This window comes from Mustela putorius, unplaced genomic scaffold, assembly GCF_011764305.1.
Source record: "Mustela putorius furo isolate JIRA1106 unplaced genomic scaffold, ASM1176430v1.1 tig00003881_pilon_pilon_pilon, whole genome shotgun sequence".
Lineage (NCBI taxonomy): Eukaryota > Metazoa > Chordata > Mammalia > Carnivora > Mustelidae > Mustela > Mustela putorius.
The window spans coordinates 1-21,482 of record NW_025422030.1 but is presented as its reverse complement, the minus strand read 5'-3'; positions in this window follow the sequence as shown (position 1 = coordinate 21,482).

Genomic DNA, 21,482 nt, shown 5'->3' with positions numbered 1-21,482 from the left:
GTCAGCTATACTTCAATTAAAAAATCAAAGGAAGTTTAAAAAAATTAAAAGTGAGCTCTGTTATCCAAATAGGACATACGAGATGGATTTCCCATCATACCATAAATTGAAAACGACTTCTCTTGATAGAACAATGCTTTCCTTAGTCTTAGTCCCTACTCCCTCCACAAAAAAAAAAAAAAAAAAAACAAAAAAACAAAAAAAACTAAACTACTTTCGAAAAACATCTTGGTATTTTGAAAATTATAACTGCAGTGAGTGATGAGAGTGAAAACAAACTGATAATCCACGTTTCCTCATTTCTTATCCCTTTTATGAAGATGAACAGTAAAATCATATGTAAGAATTAACCAGAGAGAGGTCTATTTTCCACTCACTATAATCAAGCTGGAATTCTCAACTATTATTTAGTATTAGTTGATTCTGGTGGCAAACGCAAATATGGTTTCACTTCTTGGGCACATGAGGAAGATTTGGTCGGTGAAAAACAGACATACCAGGTTGGCCCAGGCCTGCACTTCCAGGGTTTTTTCGGAAAATTGCAAGATACAACCTGACACTTAAAACTTCCCATCAACAACTACCGCTGCCCCCCCCAACATCTTGTTTCTTCCCACAGACAGCTCATACTGAGACCTGTCCACTGTCAGGGTCAAGCTAAAGGGGGATGCCCACAAACTAGGTGGGAAATGAGAGGATGCAACTGCAGCTCTGTGGGGATGCCTAAGGCCACTGAATGCCCCGTCATGATTCTCCAGCACAGATGGGGGCAGCCTGCACCACGTGGGTAGAGCTCTAGGACACAGAATGTACTGGAGTGGCAGTCAACAAACAAATGTGTTTGTGTAATATATAAACCCCCATAGGGTTGTCAATTTGTGGGATTCACTTTTTCTAACTGTTCACCCCATGACATACAATTTCAGGAAACCCAGAGCCCATGGATTATTGTTAAGGGCACATTCGGACTCAATCAAAGTGTAACTAAGCGTAATCATACACATAAATACAAATATCATTAAAAAATCAATACCACCTCAAACGTTCTTTTTTATTCACAAATGAACTTTTATGGGTTTTAATATCAATTAATGGGCTTATAGAACTGGTAAAAAAACAGTCACTGATGAAATTTTAAAATTACCACTCTGCTTTCCCTAATTCCTGTTGATGTACTTTTATCTCACACAAAAATGAATTACTAAGGAATAAATCACACTTCACTGAACACGTTTCAGCTGAAATGATGCACCAAGATGTACAGCTTTGGTCAGGCTTATACTGCTGTTGTCAACATAGTATATGGGGTGTAAGAGCTACTGTCTTTTCCTTCTCCCATGAATATTAGCCCTAACAGACTCTTCACATGGAAAGAAAACTTAGTCTAGAAGGTACACTAATTCCTCTCCTCCCTGGTGAAAAATACTGTTAGAGGTATTAGTTTTAGACAGAGAAGCAAGTTCACTTTGGAAAAAAGCACACACACACACACACAAAACCCTCCAACATGACCTTTAATACAGTGATAAGGGTGAAAGTGTAAACTTCATTTGGAAACAGCACTCAAAATACTGTTTTGAAGGGCCTTTACAACAGCGGTATACTCTTTGAAAAGATTTTTCAGATCAACTGATTGAATCATATTTAATTTACCTAGGGACAATTAGATAAAATTTAAAATTCCAAACAAAAACTTTTAGGACACAAATAAAATTATATGTGCTTTTATTCCCGCAACTATCTCCAAAATCTAATATTCAATGGTTTAAATTGCTGCATTTCTCATTTGCAATGCAGACACAGGTGAGATGAGGTGTGAGGCATAAAAGGGAGTACAGGAGGCAACTGATCAGCTGAATAGCGACTGCCCCAAAGATGACCATATCCTGAGCCCAAGAAGCTCTGAGTACTTCACCTTACCTGGCAAATGGGATTTAGCAAGCATGATTAAATTAAGGTGTGAGGGGGGAGAGTTTATCCTGGATTACCTCGGTGGTCCCAATGTAATGATGAGAATCCATAAGGAGACAGGAGGATCAGAATCAGAAGGCAATGTGAAGTTGGAAACAGAGGGATAAAAGGTGGTGCAATGAAGGGCCACAAGTCAGGGAATGCAGGTAGCTTTAGAAGCAGGACAAGGCAAGAAAGTGGATTCTCCTCTAGAGCCTACAGAAGGAACACAGGCTGTTAACACCCTGATTTTACCACACTGAGACTGATTTTTGAACTTCTGACCTCCAGAACTGCAAGATAATCAATTTGTGTTGTTTCAAGCCACTGAGAATTTGTCATTTGCTACAGTGGCACTAAAAAACTACTAGAACTCACTGAGACATATTGAGTCTGTACAATGGCAGGGACCATTTCTAGGTAGGACTATCTTCAGGGTGTGGTAGTACTGGGTCTGGAGAGTTGACTGCCAGCATCCTTCCTCCCTCCCCCTTCCTGAACCCCAGTGCACTGTGTGCCTCCTCCACTGCAGCCCAGGTGACTCACAGGAAGCTGGCCCCATCCACACTACAGGGAAGGGTTCTGTCATGGAAGCCAGTCATGTTCCTCCTGGGCCATTCACACAACCAGCTGCACGACAGTCAGTGCCTTGTTACTGTTTCTACGAGAGACAGTAACCTAGGATGTCCCCCACACACAAAACGGGAAGGGCTTTACAGAAATATCTGGGTTGTCTCTGAATGTGAACAAGGAAAGCAGTGCCCCCACTGCGGGCAGCCATCACACAGTCAGCAGGGGGTGGAAGACAAACTGGCCAGAGGGAAAGGGCAGAGTAGGGAAAAAGGGAGAAAATCATGGAGACAGTGTGAATAAAACACATTCTCTTGCAAGCCCTGCCATGAGCTGCTTCTTCATGAGATTGAAGGGGTTTTTTTTTTGTTGTTTTGTGTTTTTGTTTTTTATTTTTTTTAATCTTTAATGCAGTTTGAGTTAGGATGAGACAACCATCCAAACTGATTCAGGACGTCAGACTTTACGGAAACGAAGAAAGCCAGATAATAAAAGTAGATGACTCACATGTGTGATAAGTTTCCTTTCCAACTAAGGGCGGGGGGAAAACTAGAACCTTGAGTTTGTGGTTATTCCGCTATTCTTGCTATTTTTCATCACTCAAATGTATTTTTCAAGAATGAGGAACTTATTCTCAATGAATACAGTGATGGTTCCCTGAAAATTTGTAACCAAGTAGGGAACAGAGTCTCTAAACAGATTGTTTTGAATTGACTTAACAATCACACAAGATAGACTGTAAAATTTATCAAAGAGTGGGGCTGAGTTTCTTATATATGATTTCATGCAAATTTTTGTCTACCTGATGATATTTAGTTTTTGTCTACAGGGTGAGTGAATAAAGGTGTCTCAACATGGTCCAGAACTAATGGTGTTCCCTGGCTCACTATGAAATCCAGAGTCATTTCTGTTTCCTTTACCATGAACTTCTCCTTCCTCTCATTTGGTCTGTTTTTCAATCGGACTGTTTGTCTTCTTCTCAATTTGTAGGCACGTCAGAGACATGAACTCCTTGAACAGCTGATGTTACAGATGCTTTTCACAGCCTGTTGCCCACATGCAGCTTTACTCTTTTTTGATATACAAATCTTTTTCAAATTTTTAAAATAAAGTGGCATTTCATTTCTTCTATGGTCTGTGGGTCTTATTTCTACCTAAGGTAGTCTACCACTTCCCAAATTTTTACATGCCCCTAGATTGTCTCCAAATTCTTTATCATTTTGTTTGTAGAGTTAGAACTTAAACCAATTCACAAGGTTAATCAATCTGACATCTGCTTACATATGTGATAGGAAGCAAGAGTTCTAAGAAAGAGAGTTCTTTCAGCTCTGAGGGATAGAGCTTAACGTCAATATTCAATGATACTCTGTCTCGTTTTCTAGAAGGAACTGGTGGTTTCTGTTTGGAACTCTGACAATTTTTTCTTAGTCCCTGAAAGTCAAATAGGTTTATGTCTGTTTTGGTTTGAGTCTGTTCAGCTAATTCTCCCTGGGACTTGAAGGCTTTATGAACTGAAGGCATGACTGTTTTTCAGCTCAAGTAAATGCTGCATTAGTTCAGTTATAACTTCTGTTATATTCTCCTTTTGTCCTCAGGGTACTTGCAAGGTAGATTTGGACCTGACCTCAGATCTTACTTTTTCATTTCTCATTTCCATCTCTTTGAAATTTTCCTCAGTGTTCTGGGATATTCCTTTGGAAAATCAATTTTGTGGGGTACCTGGGTGGCTCAGTGGGTTAAGCCACTGCCTTCAGCTCAGGTCATGATCTCAGGGTCCTGGGATCGAGTCCTGCATTGGGCTCACTGCTCGGTGGGGAGCCTGCTTCCTCCTCTCTCTCTGCTTGCCTTTCTGCCTACTTGGGATCTCTCTCTGCCAAATAAATAAAATCTTTAAAAAAATCAATTTTGTTCTCAGCAGTGATTATTACTGTTTACAGGGTTCCTATTACATGTTACAACTAGTGAATTTAAGTTTCAAATCTTTCTTGTATTTTTATGTTTTAAAAGATTTATAAAATTTATTTGACACAGAGAGACAGAGAGAAAGTGAGCACAGACAGGAAGAGTGGCAGAGGGAAAAGGAGAGGGAGAAGCAGACTCCCCACTTAGCAGGGACTCCCCACCCCCCACCACAGGGTTTGATCTCTGGCAGACATTTAACCAACTGAGCCATCCACGCACCCCAAAGCTCCCTTTCAAAATCTTCAGTAAGTATTTTGCTGCTCTTTACTGTAACTGTATCCCCCTCAGACTTCTTGACAGTAAGTTTCTCTAGCTCTGTAGTCAGTTCTTAATCAATGAGGACACATGCTCTGGACCTCAGTTTGGTGCTCCTCCACCAAGATGCTACCTGCCACTCAGGTGTGTGAACTCTTGCAGCTCAGGCCTAGTCACACTTTGGGGAACTCTGGGGCATCAGCGAACCTGCTCTAAGGGGACCATGCTTTGTGCATAAAAGCAGGCCCCTGTCATGAAGCAGCCCCTCTCAAACCTCCCCAAGTTGTCCTTCCCTACACAGCACAAAGTCTCTAAGCAACTCAACCTGCTGGGAAAGCCCATTTCTCTATGACCAAGAACCACAAGAGAGGGAAGTTATACCATGGGCCCCACACAGAAAGAGGTCTTCACTGAAAGCCTTCGAAAGAGAGTCTGCCTTTTCTTCCAGGCATTCCATCATGGCACCTCAAAATCCTGAGATGCTCTTCCACTGCTCCCCCTGAGATGCCAAAACGCACTTGGCAGTCGAATAGGTCATTCCCACAGCCCACCTACATGATTCTTGAGGGCCTGCCTGGTGCTGGGGATGGGTGAAGGCAACACAGGCCCCTGGTCTTGAGCTCTGATGTCACTGGCTCTTGAGCAAAGGAAGGAAAATGAGAGGGTCCAGGAGACTGCACACAACACCATGTTCTCAGAACATCTCCCTGGCCCCCAAGATCACCTTGTCATGGCAATGTCAGCAGAGCATGGCAAGTGCTACCTCAGAAGTCCCTCTGACACCTCAGCAACAGAGAGAGAGCCCACCCATAAACATAATCCCTAGAACCAGCATCCTTTAGGAACCAAAACCCCTATGAGTCAATTACTTTGGTATGTGTTAGTGTATTTTTACCTATGTAAAATATAAGAAAAAGAGGAATGACATACCTGTATGATTTGGGGCAGTACAGCAACTCGATTTTGAGTGTTTGGGATTATAGCTAGATACTTTTTTTCCAAAAAGAAATTTATAATCCATTTAATAAAAACAATGTGAATTGCCATGTATGCATTCCAGCAAGTTCTTTTTTTTTTAATATTAACAAACTTATTTTAAAGTTTATATGGAGAGGCAAAGACTCACAATAGTCAACATAGTGTTGAATGAGAACAAAGACTGAGGACTGCCTTCAAAGTTTACCATAACAATGGGGCGCCTGGGTTGCTCAGTGGGTTAAGCCTCTACCTTCAGCTCAGTCATGATCCCAGTGTCCTGGGATCATGTCCCCGCATAGGGCTCTCTGCTCAGCAGGGAGCCTGCTTCTCCTCATCTCTCTCTCTCTGTCTGTCTCTCTGCCTATTTGTGATCTCTCTCTCTGTCAAATAAATAAATAAAATCTTAAAAAAGGTTTACCATAACGATAATTGTAAGCAAGATATTGTAATACCACAGAAAGACTAGATTAAAGGAACAGAATATATATTATCAATTATATTTTATATTTAATATAAAAGCAAAAGCAATATAAGAGAGCAAAATACAATCTTTTAAACAAATGGTTCTGGAGTAATGGTGAAGCTAAATGTAAAAATATAAAATAATAATAAAATAAAATAAATCCAGGAAGATATCATACACTCTTCACAAAAATTAACTCAGATTGCATTATAAACCTAAACATGAAACATGTAGAAGGTAATATAGAAGAGAATTTAAATGACCTTGGTTTTGGCAATAACTTTAGCTACAAAAGCACAAGCACTGAATTTAAAAATGTCTACTCTGTGAAACACAATGCCAAGAGAATGAAAAGGCAAAGCACAGACTATGAGAAATAATTTGCAAAATACACATCTGGCAAAGGACTGTTAATCAAAAATACACAAAGACCCCTTAAAACTCAACAATGGGGGGAAAACCTGATTAAAAATGAGCCAAAGACCTTAGCAGATACCTCACAAAAGAAAATATTACAGATGGCAAATAAGCATATAAAAAGATGCTTCACATCATATGTCATCAGGAAAATGCAAATTAAAACAAAAAAGAGACACCAGTACATACCCAGAATCCAGAACACTGACAACAGAACATGAAATGTTGGTGAGGATGTGGAGCAACAGGAATGTTCTTCCAAGTCTATTGAGAATAAAGAACGGAAAACTACTTGGCAGTTTCTTACAAAACTAAACATATTCTTGCCAGATGATTCAGCAGTAGCAGTTCTTGGTATTTATCCAAAGAAGATGAAATCTATACCCACAAAGATGTCTATAGTAGTTTTATTCATTACTGACAAAAGCTTGGAAGCAACCAAGATATCCTTCCATAGGTGAAAGGTCAAATAAAGTGTAGTACATGCAAACAATGGAATATTATTTAATGCTAGAGAAATGAATTACCACGCCATGAAAAGATATGGATATAAATATTTAATAAATATTTGATTTTAGGCTTCTACCAGTCTATCAATAGTATTAGTATATTTTAACAGTGAATGCTCAGCATTCACGAATTTACCTAATAAAATGTTTTGGGTTCAATATTTTAAATACTTCAACCTCTATGATTATATTCCTAATAATTTTGAATTGGGGTAAAAAAAAACCTTAATTTTTTGTAACTTGTTTCTTATTGCAAAAGAGCTCAATGAAATTTTAGAAAATAAAAATTTACAAAAAAAAAGTTTAGTTTACTATTGCCAAATAATTTAAAAACTTTACCTTATATTCAAATACATATATTTTTCTAAATTGATTTATATGCTACTAAAACCAAAAACTTTTAGTTATACTAGATTTCATATCATGCAATCAATGCCAGAAAGCCATCTGGCGATGACTTGTCTTAAATAGAGTTAAGATGGGTGTTATTACAATGCAAGATGGAAACAAAGATAGTATAACAATTGAGTGTTACATAACTTTTCTGTTTTGATCAAGTTACTAATCTACAAAAGGCTTTTATCGGTGACAGACTTGGGAATTTAACAAAACTTTTAAACTAGCATGTGCGACTCATTCCTAGAAAAAAACACAATCAATAACACTTTATTTAGATTAAATCATGACTATTTCTCCATTTGAATAAAAAAGGTAGCAACCCCAATAAGTTTATTGAACAGGAAAAGTTGAAATGCTATAATGCTCCTAAGGAATTAAATGATCCAGTCATGAATTACAAAAAAAGGATATAAATTACCAAAGTGTTTGTATAATTGGAATGTACAACTGCCCATTATCGTTCATAGTGTCAGCTTGTACAAGAACTCTATAAAAGAACTCCCACTTCTAAACCGTGGAAAATATGTTCCCTTTCCCCCTATATACAACTATTAAGCCATTCATTTAGCTTTTAATATATCCACTTAATACAGGCTTTTTACTCATTTTAACAGGCAGCAGAGCTCTATTCTTATTGCTTACATCTGAAGGATAGACTTCTAGCGTAAGAGGTAAAGCCCATAAAGGAGCCCAATAATAACAACAAAATACAGTTTAGTGAGCCCTTACAATCTGCCAGCTACCTTTCTGAGAATACTTCAATTAATAAAACATATAAAATACCTGACCACAAAGAGCTTACATTCTTTAAAATATAATAGTTAAATAAACCAATAATAGAGGGGCACCTCGGTGGCTCAGTCCATTGAGTGACTGCGTTTGGCTTGGGTCATGATCTCAGGGTCCTGGGATTTGATGTAACTCCCCAGCAGGCTTTCTAGGCAGTGGGGTGTTTTCTTCTCCTCCTCTGCACCCCCTCCCAATTCTCTCTCTCTCTCTGTCTCCAATAAGAAAATAAACCAGTAATAGAATAATGATTGATGGTTGATGGTGATAAGTGTTACAAAGAAATACAAGAAAGGTAAAAGCCATTGGAGAATGCTGGGAGGAAAGTTAAAGTTTATTTTGTGTTGGGTGGTTATATCTCATTTATGAGATGTTATTTGCACAAAGACGCAGGAAGTGAAGGAGGGTGTTATACACATATTAAAGGAAAAGATTGCTCTAGGCAGAGCAAGTAAGTATATAGACTTTGTGTGAACAGCTGGTCTGTTACTTTTGAGGAAAAACAAGGAGGCCAATGAGGAGTTCATACTGGTAGAGAGAGGAAGAACGTATTGATGCATGACCTTCTAGTACATTGAAACGCCTTCAGTTTTTATTTAATATGAAAGGGGAAGATACCAAAAGACTTTCAACAGCAGAATAAAATCATCTGACTTGATTTTTAGGTTAAGTTGCTGTACCAAAATAAATTTGCAGGGAGAAAGGAGTGCAGTATGTGTGGAAGTGGGGTTATCAATCAAGTCAATAATTCAGGAACATATGATGGTGTTTTTAGCATGCTGGGTGGTAATAGAAGTGGTGAGGTATGGTTTTTATTTTGTATATATTTGGATGGTGAATATTCTGGTGAACAGGATGGAGTATGTGCAGGACAGACAATATCAACATTTTTTTACCTGCACAAACAGAAGGGTGGAGTCTTCATTCCCTGATATGGAGAGAACTCTGAGTCAAAAGTTCTTTCTGATTAAATGGCATAGTGATGATGAGGATTTAGTCAGACAGTGAAGAGAGCAGTAAGCATAGTGTTAAGCGGTAAGACATTATAATACATTTGAACATCAAAAAACGTTGTGTTGGATCATCTGTTTATGTGAGTAAATCAATAAATAAAGCTTCCTGGGGTTCTGATAGAGGTAAAGAAGACTACTATATGATTCAAAGGGGCACGTGCACCAAATGTTTATAGCAGCAATATCCACAATAGCCAAACTACTATGGAAAGAACCTAGATGTCCATCAACAAATGAAATATATATATATATATATATATATATATATATATATATATATATGATGGAATACTATGCAGCCATCAAAAGAAATGAAATCTTGCCATTTGCGATGACATGGATGGAACTAGAGGGTATTATGCTTAGCAAAATAAGTCAACCAGAGAAAGACACTATCATATGATCTCCCTGATATGAGGAAATGGAGGTGCAATATGGGGGACAGGAAAAAGAGTAAATGAAACAAGATGGGATCGGGAGGGAGACAAACCATAAGAGACTGTTAATCTCACAAAACAAACTGAGATTTGCCGGGGGGTGGGGAGGGTAGGGAGAGGGTGGTGGGGTTATGAACATTGGGGAGGGTATGTGCTGTGGTGAGTGCTGTGAAGTGTGTAAACCTGGCGATTCACAGACCTGTACCCCTGGGGCTCATAATACATTATATGTTAATTAAAAAAAAAAGAAGAAGAAGAAGACTACTATAAATCAAATGCTATGGTTTTCAGCAAAGAGTGTGTGTAATCAGGCATATTTTATTAAAGTAACCAAGTAAAATGATGGTCGAAAAATGGGAAAAACAGAAAACATAAAAAATCAGAGATTTTAAAAAGAGATATGGGACAGTGTAGAGAATATAGTCAATGATATTATAATAGTGTTATATGGTGACAGATGGTGGCTATATTTGTAGTGATCATAGAATAATGTATGGAGATATTGAAAACCTGAAACCAATGTAACACTGAATATCAACTATACTCAAATAAAAGAATAGTAAAAATAAAACATTTTAATTTAAAAAGATAAAAAGAGGGACAAGAATTTGAAAAGAGAATTTCAAAAAGAGTAAAGATGAGGCTAAGACATACTCTGAACCTTGAGGAAAACACCATTTTGAAAATTCTTCCCATTTTGAGAAAACCCAAATGAATCAATACCATAAAAGAACCCATTTTAACTGAGAGATGTAATGAATGCTCAAGAAATAATTTTATGACAGGATAATTCTTCCCTATGAAACAGCATACAGAAACCAGGGGAAACACCTGGAAGCAAAATAAACTATACAGAAAATAAGAATTAGGAAAAAGATAAATGATGAAAGATAAGAAAATTAGACCTGCGACAGAGACCTAGTGAAGAGAACTTTTAGCTTGTGGTTTAATGTTTTTGAGGATAATCTAGAGTTCATAACTGCCTTGAGACAGGCTGGTTGTAGGCAGTTTAGGCAGACCCCTAAGACAGGCCTACTTTGGGCAGGTGGTGTTGGAGGAGGCCATTGGGCTGGACAAAGACAAATCCAACCATTTGACTAAAGTGTCTGGGAAGATGTTGAAGTCAGATGCAACAGAGAAAGACCTGTCAAACCTAATCTCAGAAATGGAGATGATGAAGATGATTGGACAGCACAAGGACACCATCAACCTGCTGGGTCCTGCACACAGGATGGTCCTTCGTACACTCTCACGGAATATGCCTCCAAAGACAACATACAGGAGTACCTGCAGGCCCAGAGGCCTCCTGACCTGGAGTACTGTTACAATATCAGCCACAATGCAGCAGAGCAACTCTCCTCCAAGGACCTGGTATCCTGTGCCTATCAGGTAGCCTGAGGCATGGAGTACCTTGCCTCCAAGAAGTACATACACCAAGACCTGGCCACCAGGGAAGTGCTGGTGACAAAGGACAACATGATGAAGATCTCAGACTTCAGCCTTGCCAGAGATATCACCACATCAGTTACTATAAAAAGACAACCAACAGTGGACTGCCTGTGAAGTGGATGGTCCCTAAGGCCATGTTTGACCAGATCTACATCCACCAGAGTTACTTCTGGTCTTTTGGGGTGATCCTGTGCAAAATCTTCACTCTGGAATCCTCCCATATCCTGGAGTGCCTGTGGAGGTGGTTTTCAAGCTGCTGAAGGAGTCATTTGATGGATAAGCCAATAAGTGCACCAGAGAGTTATACACAATAATGAGGGGTGGCTGGCATGTGGTACCTTCAAGCTGCTGGTAGAAGACCTGGATCATACTGTGGCCTTGTCCTACAACTAGGAGTACCCGGACCTGTCCTTGGCCCTGGAACAATACTGTCTATGCTTTCCCAACACCCAAAGCTCCACCTGCTCCTCAGAGAAGAAGTCCACCTTCTCTCATGTGCCGTTGCCCAGGGAGGCCTATCTGCCCTGACACCCAGCCCAGTTTGCCAATGGTGGACTCAAATGACTAGTGTCCCTATTACTCCTGTCCAGATTCCGTCATAAGCTGTAACCCTTACCCCCCACCCTCCCTGCAAGTCTCACTGCCTTCTCCTTTTGTCCCTTTCCTACTGGCAGGAGCCAGCTGCCTACCTGAGGCCTTCACCCCTTGAAGTTCACCTCTCTTCCCCTTCCTCTCTTCCTCCTCCTTACAACCTGCTCATGAAAGAAAGGCACAGAGAGGCAGGTACTTGCTCGTGGCTGCTTCCTTCCCTCCCATATGTTGGACCAAGACCCCTCCCTGGCATCTGGTACTGACTGGACGTCGAGGGAGTGGGAGATGAGGCATGCCAGTGAAAGGTGTGGGAGCTTTCCTGTTTTGGTTTTGTCTGCTTAGCATAACATGTAAGACTGAGTTCTGGTGGCAGGGACCTAGTCCTTGGGGCTATAGCACTAGCGAGGGGAGGTCAACTGCTCTGGGCATTGGCTAAGAGCAACCCCTGCTCCAGAGATATGGTGCCAAGGGCTTATTAATTTTGATATTAATTTGCTTTGCTAACCAAATACCTGGTATCAAAATATGGGAAGGCAAAGACTGGAAGCAGTGTTGTGACCATGGGGTCCAGCCCCAAACTATGAAGAAAACACAAAGTGTATAAATCTGAGTAAGTATATATTTACACACCTCTTTAAATAGGTTGTTATCAAAGATTTAATCAATGGGTAATATGCTCCTCGTGGCTGGGAAGCATCAGCTGCCATATATTAAAAACAAAGAAAAGAGGTGTCTGGGTGGCTTCCTCCATATGTGTCCCTTCCTTTCAGGTCATGATCCCAGGGTCCTGGGATGGAGCCCCACATCAGGCTCTCTGCTCAGTGGGAAACCTGCTTCTCCTTTTCCCTCTGCCCTGCTTATAGTTCCTCTTCCTGTCTCTCTGTCTGTCAAATAAAAAAATATTAAAAAAAAAGAAACCAACAAAATGTTTTTAAAAGGTCTTTTTTTTTTTTTTAATTTTCTAGGGGTGCCTGGATGACTCAGTTGTTTAGGCAGATGTTTGCATTTGGCTGAGGTCATGATTCCAGTGTACAGGGATCCATCCCTGCATGGGACTACTTGCACACCAAGAAACTTGCTTCTTCCTCTCCCTTTGCACGTGATTACCACCACTTGTGCGCTTCCTCTCTCTCTCTCTCTCTCTCTCTCTCGCTGTCAATAAACAAAATAAAATCTTTTACTAAATAAATAAATAAATAAATAAATTTCTAAACCTACTTTCAGTTTAGGTCCCTTAACAAAAATTGCTACTGATTCATTAAAAAAAAAAAGAAAAGATAATTTAGAAAGATGCTTCCAGAGCTAAAAACGCTGTTTTTTTTTTTTTTTTTTCAGGATTAAATATAGAAGTGCTTTATAAAGTAAAAGAATAAATATGCTATATTAACACTAATCACACTATAACTTTGGTGGTTATATCAAGATAATGAAAAGTGATTTTAAAGAAAATTTCATTATCAGACATAAAGATCAAGTCAAAATTACAGAAGAGTAAAAGGATGAATTCATCAGGAGTATAATAATTCTTGACTTTTAATACTTAATAACAGACTTGGGGATATATAGGGAAAAAACTAAGAACAAAAATCATAACTTCTACCTTAGAAGAGAAATGGAAAAAAATTGCAACACTTTTATTTTAAGATTATATAGACAAATGGTCATCAAATTGGTAAGATATGTAAGACTTGAACAAAATTATCAACTAACTAGATATGCTTGATATTACAGAACACTCCCAACAACCGCAGACTACATATATCTTAAGCCATGATTTTCTTTGCAAAGGTCAACATTGATAATGTTCTAGTCATACCTCCGTGTACCAGGAAAGAAGTAGCATATTTCTTGAAAGACACAGCTATCAAAGCTCCATTGAGAAACCGTAAAGATGGAGAAGGGATTTGCAAATTATATATCTGATAATGGACATCAACTCTGATTATTAAAAAATGAATAAAAATAAAAAAAAACCTTACTAATAACCAAACAGAGTAACCAATTTTACATGTGAAGAAAATTATTGAAGAGACATGTCACCAAAAGGATATGGATGGCTTATAAGCACATGACAAATTTCTCAACATTTAGACATTAAAGAAATACAAATTAAAATCATAATGAGACATGCTTACATATCTATTAGAATGGCTAAAATTATAAAGGCTAATTGTACTTCGTCTGAGCTAGATTGAGAAGCAACAAAAAATCTAAACTGTTGTTGGCATATATCATGATACCACCACTTTGGAAAATAGTTTGGAAATTTTTTTAAAAATGCAAAATATGTTGCAGTTCCACGAATAGCCATTTTACTTCTAGGCATTTAACCAAGAGAAACAAACCCTATGTTCGTACAAGGACTTGTATATGAATTTCATAGCAGCTTTATTTTTAAGAATTGATAATCAGTGGAAATGTTCATCAATGTCCATCAATAGAGCAAAGACAAATGATGATCTATTCATTAAAGAGATTACTATTCAACATCAAAATGAACTATTTACAATTGGAGATTCTCAAAGTAATGGTGCTGAGAAAAGAAAAGCCAGGCAATGAATAGTATATACTGTGTGATTCCAACTATAAAAAATCTAGAAAATACAAATTTATATATAGTCACAGTCATCAAATATATTGGTGTGATTTTAGTGCCTTCTTCTGCTCCCATAGCTTCCTACACTTGGATCTCCGAGCATTTGTTACACCATGTGAAAATATGAACTCTTTTTCTGTATTCTGTCTTACTAGAATAAGAATCCTTGAAGTTTTTGGACATTTGAACTCTCAGTTATTAGCAGAAATTCTATCACACAGTAAGTTTCCAAATATAAAAGCCAGAGTTTTACAATGACTTCTAAGCTTTTACATGATCTAGCCACTCATTTAACCTCTGTGACCTCTTTCCCTGCTACTCTTCAGTCCCTCACAGTGGCCTCCTTGCTATTCCTCAGATATGCCAGGCACGATCCAACCTTATGGCCTTCAAGACAGCCAATTCCTTTGTCTGGAGTGACCTTATTGCTGATAGTTCTGGGCAAATTCATCACCTTTCCATACCTTTGTTCAATTGTCAGCTTCATTGTAACTAACTACCCTGATCTTCCTATTAAAATTTTTAACTCCCCCATCCCCTGCCTAGCAACCTTGATTTTTCTCACCCTGATTTAATTTTTCTTTTTCCCCATTGTACTCATCATTTTTTGAATGCACTATGCAATTTTTATTAAGGTTTATAGCTTTTAATTGTCTCACCCATTAAAATAAAAGTTCTACAAAGCCAAGTATTTCATTTACCAGTGTAGTCTGAAGTAATATCTGCCATATAATACACAGTAGACACTTGGTATATTTCAGAATAAATTAGTGTTGAGATTATACTGAATTTCATAAGTCATTTCAATATATTTTTTTCCAAAAAATAAACTATGTAAAACATACCTTAAATTTACTTTCAAAATATTTTATAGCATATAATGGACAAAATAAGACAAAATAAGACAAAAAAAAAAAAAAAAAATAAGACAAAAGCCTTAAAGAAACAATCATATGAATAACCATTTCAAACCCACTTAAAAATTGCATAATACCACACTCCTAGATCATCTCTGAATGCTCTAAAATAACCCTTCAAAAGAAATACATTTTTTTTAAAATAACAGATTTTTTGGCAAATAATTTAATAAAATAAAAGTTTCATTCATCTATGTAGATCATAATAAATGTTGTTTTTAATAAGCATGAAATTATAACTCTGAAGTGTGCTAAAATGAAACCACCTGCTAAGGGTGAGAGAACAAAATAAACATCATTTTTCCAAATAAGAGGAATTTATTACCTTTGAATCAAAGCATGTGGATTTGTTCAAACTGGCAATAAAGGAATATGGAAACACAAACCATAGAAAGTCATATTTTAGATTTCTAATGACTTCATAGTGAAGAGTATACATTTTTTAAATGCTACATAATGCTACATAATGACAAGATGACAGGGTGTGACAAATAGCATTTTAAAAGCTCTACTCATAATGGAACGGAAGGTGTCATTTCCCTATAATTTTATATATGTCATTAATTTACTATATCTGGATACAACACATTACCAAACAGATGTTCATCAAAGACTAAATCATTTTTTAATGGAACATAATAATTTGAACCGACATCTATTAATCATATTTTTCGATCTAACATTTATAGTCTCGCTAAACAATTCATCAGTTGTCGACAAAATTAAAAAAAAATAGCATAAAATGTCGTGTTTGGAAAAGTAGATTTTTTCTTTGAAATTTGCATTTAAATGAAAATATTTGCTAATATTTTAAAACTTTAAATGTAATTTTATATATATCTGACCTATCAGATGATATAAAATTTTTGGAGAAAAATATGACATATTTTTTTTGATCTTGGTTGAAGGTATTAATAAAGAGCAACTGTTTGTATTATTTCTATTGTGATATCTTAGTTAATAAACATGAATAACTGGTATAAAATATTTTTTTTTTTTAATTTTTGATTTATTTACTTGACAGAAATCACAGGAAGGCAGAGAGGGCAGGCAGAGAGAGAGGAATGAAGCAGGCTCCCTGCTGAGAAGAGAGCCCACTGTGGGACTCAATCCCAGGAACCTGGATCTGAACCTGAGCCGAAGGCAGAGATTTTAACCCCACTGAGCCACCCAGGCACACTAAAACATGTTTTTTTTTATATATATAGAATTATTGTTCTTGCCAAAATATGGAACTAGCTGGAACTGAATGCCTCCTTCAAAGTCAGCTCTGGAGAAAATTATGCAAGTGTAATATGGAACTATTTCGGATATGAACCAAAAACAAAAAGAAATGATGATAAATTCCTTAAAAGACTCAAAGTTGCTCTTGACTGGTATGTTTCAAGCTCTATTCCTGGTTTGAGGACAGGTTTTAATAGGCCTGTCACTGTAGAAATCAGCTGGATGTTTAGAGGCTATCAGAACTGTACAAAAACCTTGAAGGGGTAAAGACTTGAAAATTCTTTAGAGAGATTAGCTCCCTAAGGCATTATTCATCCACACATTTTCCTCCAAACAATGAAGACTGATGGATGAGGGGCACCTGAGGGGAGGGGCTCTCTCATCACGTGGGTGGTGGGTTAAGCCTCTGCCTTCATCTCAAGTCATGGTCTCTGGGTCCTGGGATCCAGCCCCACATCAGGCTCTGCTCAAAAGGAAAGCCTGCTTCCCTCCCTGCTTGCCTGCCTCTCTGCTTTACTTGTGATCTCTCTCTCTCTCTGTGTCCAATAAAATAAATAAAATCTTAAAAAAAAGGCTGATGGATGCTAAAAATATGAAAACTGCTCCCTCCAAATGATGCTTCTTCATAAGGATTTAAGAATTTAAAATTTGTAAGAATTTAAAATTGAAACTTGATCGTAGGGTTTTATCTTATAGAATAACATCAAGTAAAGGCAGCTATTATTATTAGTTCTGAAGTATGTGTGATTCTGAATTCTTGGCCTCATAAGTAAATTTATTTTTAAATAATTATTATTTAATATAGAATAATATATATAATATATAACATATATAATATCTATAATAAATTCATTCATTCATTTATTATTTATTTATTTATTAATTATTATTATTATTTATTCATTTTTAACTCAAACACAAGAAAATAAATGAACTGATTGAAAATTGGCAAGGACTGGACCAGACAACTCACTTAAGAAGATACTGAGATGGCAATAATGATATGAAAAGATGCTGTGATGATCCACAGCATGTCTTAATTAAGGAATTTGTAAATTTAATAAGAACAATGAGGGGGCACTTGATGGATGGCTCAGTGGATTAAGCCGCTACATTTGGCTCAGGTCATGATCTCAGGGTCCCTTTTTCCACGTTGGGCGACTCTCTGCTCAGCAGGAGCCCTGCTTCCCTTTTTCTCTCTCTCTGACTGATTCTGCTCCTTCATTCACTGTGATCTCTCTCAATTCAAATAAATAAATAAAAAATCTTTTTAAAAATAAAATAAATAACATAAAACAATGATATATCACTACGCATCTATTAGAATGGCTAAAATCCAAAAAAATACTGACAACATAAAAATGCTTTTGACAATGAGGAACAAGAGAAACTCTCATTCATTCTGGTGAGAACACAAAAAATGGTGCTACCACTTTGGAAGACAGTTGGGCAGTTTTCTTACAAAACTAAACATATTCTTACCATATGATCCAGCAATCGTTGCTCCTTGGTACTCACCCAAAAGAGCAAATAGAGACAGTTGGCTGTTTAAACCAAAAGTACAAAACTCACTGTGAGAGAATCGCCTCATTATTTATTGGGGTAGAAAGGACCTGGAATTTAGAAAGACAAATTCTGTAGAGCAAAAAAATAGAATCACTAACAGGCCTCATGCCCTTGCACAGCCAGTGGCAATAGAATCCCTGCCTCATGAGACCCTGTGCTAGCAGGCCGCTAGAGAACCATTCTCAAACTATGTTAGTCTATCTTGGAAGCCAACAAACAAGTGTTTGCCCAGTGTAAGAGCACGGTATCAATCAGTCACGTTATTATGTTATAATTGAGTTGTCGATATCTTTAAAAGCCTTGTGTTCAAGTTCCTTTTTGAAGTAACCCCTCACCCACAACCCTTAGAGAAATTTATAATCTGTGGGTTCACATCTTTGAAATACCTCACTGTTGTTCCACATTTTACCATAGATAAAAAAAAAAAAAAAAAAAAAAAAAGAAAAAAAAGCTTTTTATTAACAAAGTTTTTCAGAAGGGGGGCGCCACATGTAAACAATGAGAGTTTTCGCTGCTGGGACAAACTTTGTTGCAGAGAAACAGCTGAAAGCAATCAGGTCAGACAGAGCCCAAATAGGGCTGGGTAGGGATTTTAAAATTACAAAAACCGAAACCAAATCAAACCCAAAAACAAATCAAATCAAAACCAAATGGCCCAAGATTCAAGTTTGCTACAAAGGTATATGACATTCTCATCTAAGACATGCGTGTGACAATTCTTGATCAATATATTTATATATTTATATTTGAAGAAGAAGGAACTATTTGATGCAGCAAATCCACGTTTGTTGATTTAAAAATTACCAGATAGGGGGGCTCCCCTGGGGTGGCTCAGTGGTTTAGGCCTCTGCCTTTCGCTCGGCTCAGGTCATGATTTCAGGGTCCCCTGGGATGGAGCCCCACATCAGGCTCTCTTGCTCAGCGGGGAGGCCTGCTTTACCCCCTCTCTCTCTGCCTGCCTCTCTACCTACTTGTGATCTCTCTGTCAAATGGTTAAATAAGATCTTTAAAAAAAGAAATTACTAGGTGTGAAAATACATCGAGGGTATGGGAAAAGGAAAAATGATTTCACCTGATCTGACTAGGAAGTGGTTGAAGCCTGAAATTAAAGTGCTTATTAAAAAGAGTAAAGACCCTGGGAAATATATGGGGAAAAAAATCCCTAGAAAAAAACAGCAATAATAACTGGCTGCTCTTTATTGATCCAGATCCTGCAGTAGGCAAAGAAGAGAAAATCTGGTTTTAGCCAGAGGATGATCTCCGTTTGTCTTCATGATCTGGCATTTCCTGCAAGACAGGCATGGGGCTCTGCACTAGAGCTGCAAATGCTGGGGGGCCCTCACTGTCCCTTTTTTCTCTTCTCAGGGGGACAACGGCATGTCCGTGGTTGCAGTGTGGGGACAGGCTTTACAACAGGGAGAGATAAAAGACTGCCAAGGGGAAGGTTGGAGCTGGAGCTGAAAAAAGCCACTTAGGAACAGATTTTCAGGGGGAGGGTTGATAGACAAGGGCAAAGCGAAGAATGAGGATGAGTGTGTCAAGTTTCAAAAGTGCCCAGGATCCCAGCACACGCACAGTGCATTCGGGAAACTAACAGCAGTTTCATGACCAAACCGACAGCTGTTTGCTGGCAAGAATCCGACCTGGGGATGGAGGGTGGCCCTGAGCCCCGGGTTAACACTGGGGTAGCTGAGATGGTTTGTAACTACTATGCTGAGGAGGTGAGGTACTACACTGTGGGGGCAACAGGGAGCTACCGGGAGGATTTTTCAAATATCAGAATCGTAACCATAATAGAGTATTTAATTGCATCCTAGCTTTCATCAAGGGTTAAGACTGCAACTATAGTTTATGTTCATGACTAAGAAAGAGAAATGCTGTCAGTTTAAACTAGGATATGTCCTCAAGTGCAAGGTGAAGAGTTGCCACCTTAAGAGAATTAAACGGCAGGGGATGGACCCGCGCAGGACAATCTTTAGAACAAGTAAACTGTAGTTATGAGTAATCTGACGAGATTGTAAGAAAGTTTCGAAACTTGGAATCAACTTGGAGTAAAATGTGATTATTGCTTACCCAGTGTAGGCCACCGCACTAATCACATATATTAAGCGTCTTGCACTCACACCAAGCAGACATTCTATTCATATTGAATGCCTCGCACAAGTGTTTAGACACAATTGGGTACCAGAGGGCAGTAGGCCAACAGAACCGAGCAGGGCCCCCCAAATGTGCCCAATGTGTCCGACTATAGAGCATGGTTCATACTGCCTATTTGGCATTGAGCGAGAGCGTAGGAAAACGGTTTGCGGATGCGGCGCCTGCTTCTGAGGTGGTAGAGAATTACTAGCTGGGCACCGTTAGGGATTAATTGACACCGATCGAAAAAGTGTGTGGAGATTGGGTATGGCAGCACCTACATGGACGAGAGTTGGTGAAACTTCCCTTATCAGAGATTCTTGCAGCTCCTCATAAATGTAGTTTTCATTGTGGACGGAAACCATTCCAGGATAAATATGATCTGTTTGAGTTCCTCTTCTCCACAGGACTGTTTCTTAGGCTTTCACTGGAAACAAGAACAACGGGTATTCTGATAGCCAGGGTAAATTCCTGACAAAAGCAAAGCCGGTATCTATTAAAAACTAACACTCAGCTGAGAACACAGATAACAAGGCAAGGACGACCTGCACTGCAGAATAGGTAAGGTGTGGATCGGGCAACAGGGGTAGATAGAGGGGGAAGTGGCCCATCTCCTGCTAGAAGAGCTAGAGAGACCCCTTACGTTGCGACCACCCGGAGAGGAGAGCGAGGTGTGATGATTGAAGAATTTTTAATCGCAGAGAAGGTCAAAAATGGGACAAGTCCAGATTCAGAGTAAACATATTGGGATTAAAAAATAAAAAAAATAAAAGATTTTTTTGAAAGGACTTTTTTTCAAGATTTAAACAAAGTCCTTTTTAAGAGAACAGTTGGCTGTTTAAACCAAAGTACAACTCACTGAGAGAGTTGCCGCATTATTTATTGGGGTAGAAAGGACCTGGAATGTAGAAAGACCCATTCTGCAGAGGAAAAAATAGAATCACTAACAGGCCTCATGCCTTGCACAGCCAGTATCTAGAATCCCTGCCTCATGAGACCCTTGCTTAAAGTGCTAGAACTCATCTCAACTATGTTAGTCTTACTTGGAAGCCAACAAGTGTTTGACCAGTTAAAGAGCAGTGTATCAAGCAGTCACGTTATGTTGTGACTGTATGGAATATGCGTTCAAAAGCCTTCTCAAGTTCCTTTTTGAGTAACCCTCACCCCACACTTAGAAATTTATCTGTGGTTCCTCTTTGGAAATACCTCACTGTTCTTCCACATTTTACCATAGACAAAAAAAAAAAAAAAAGAAAGAAAGAAA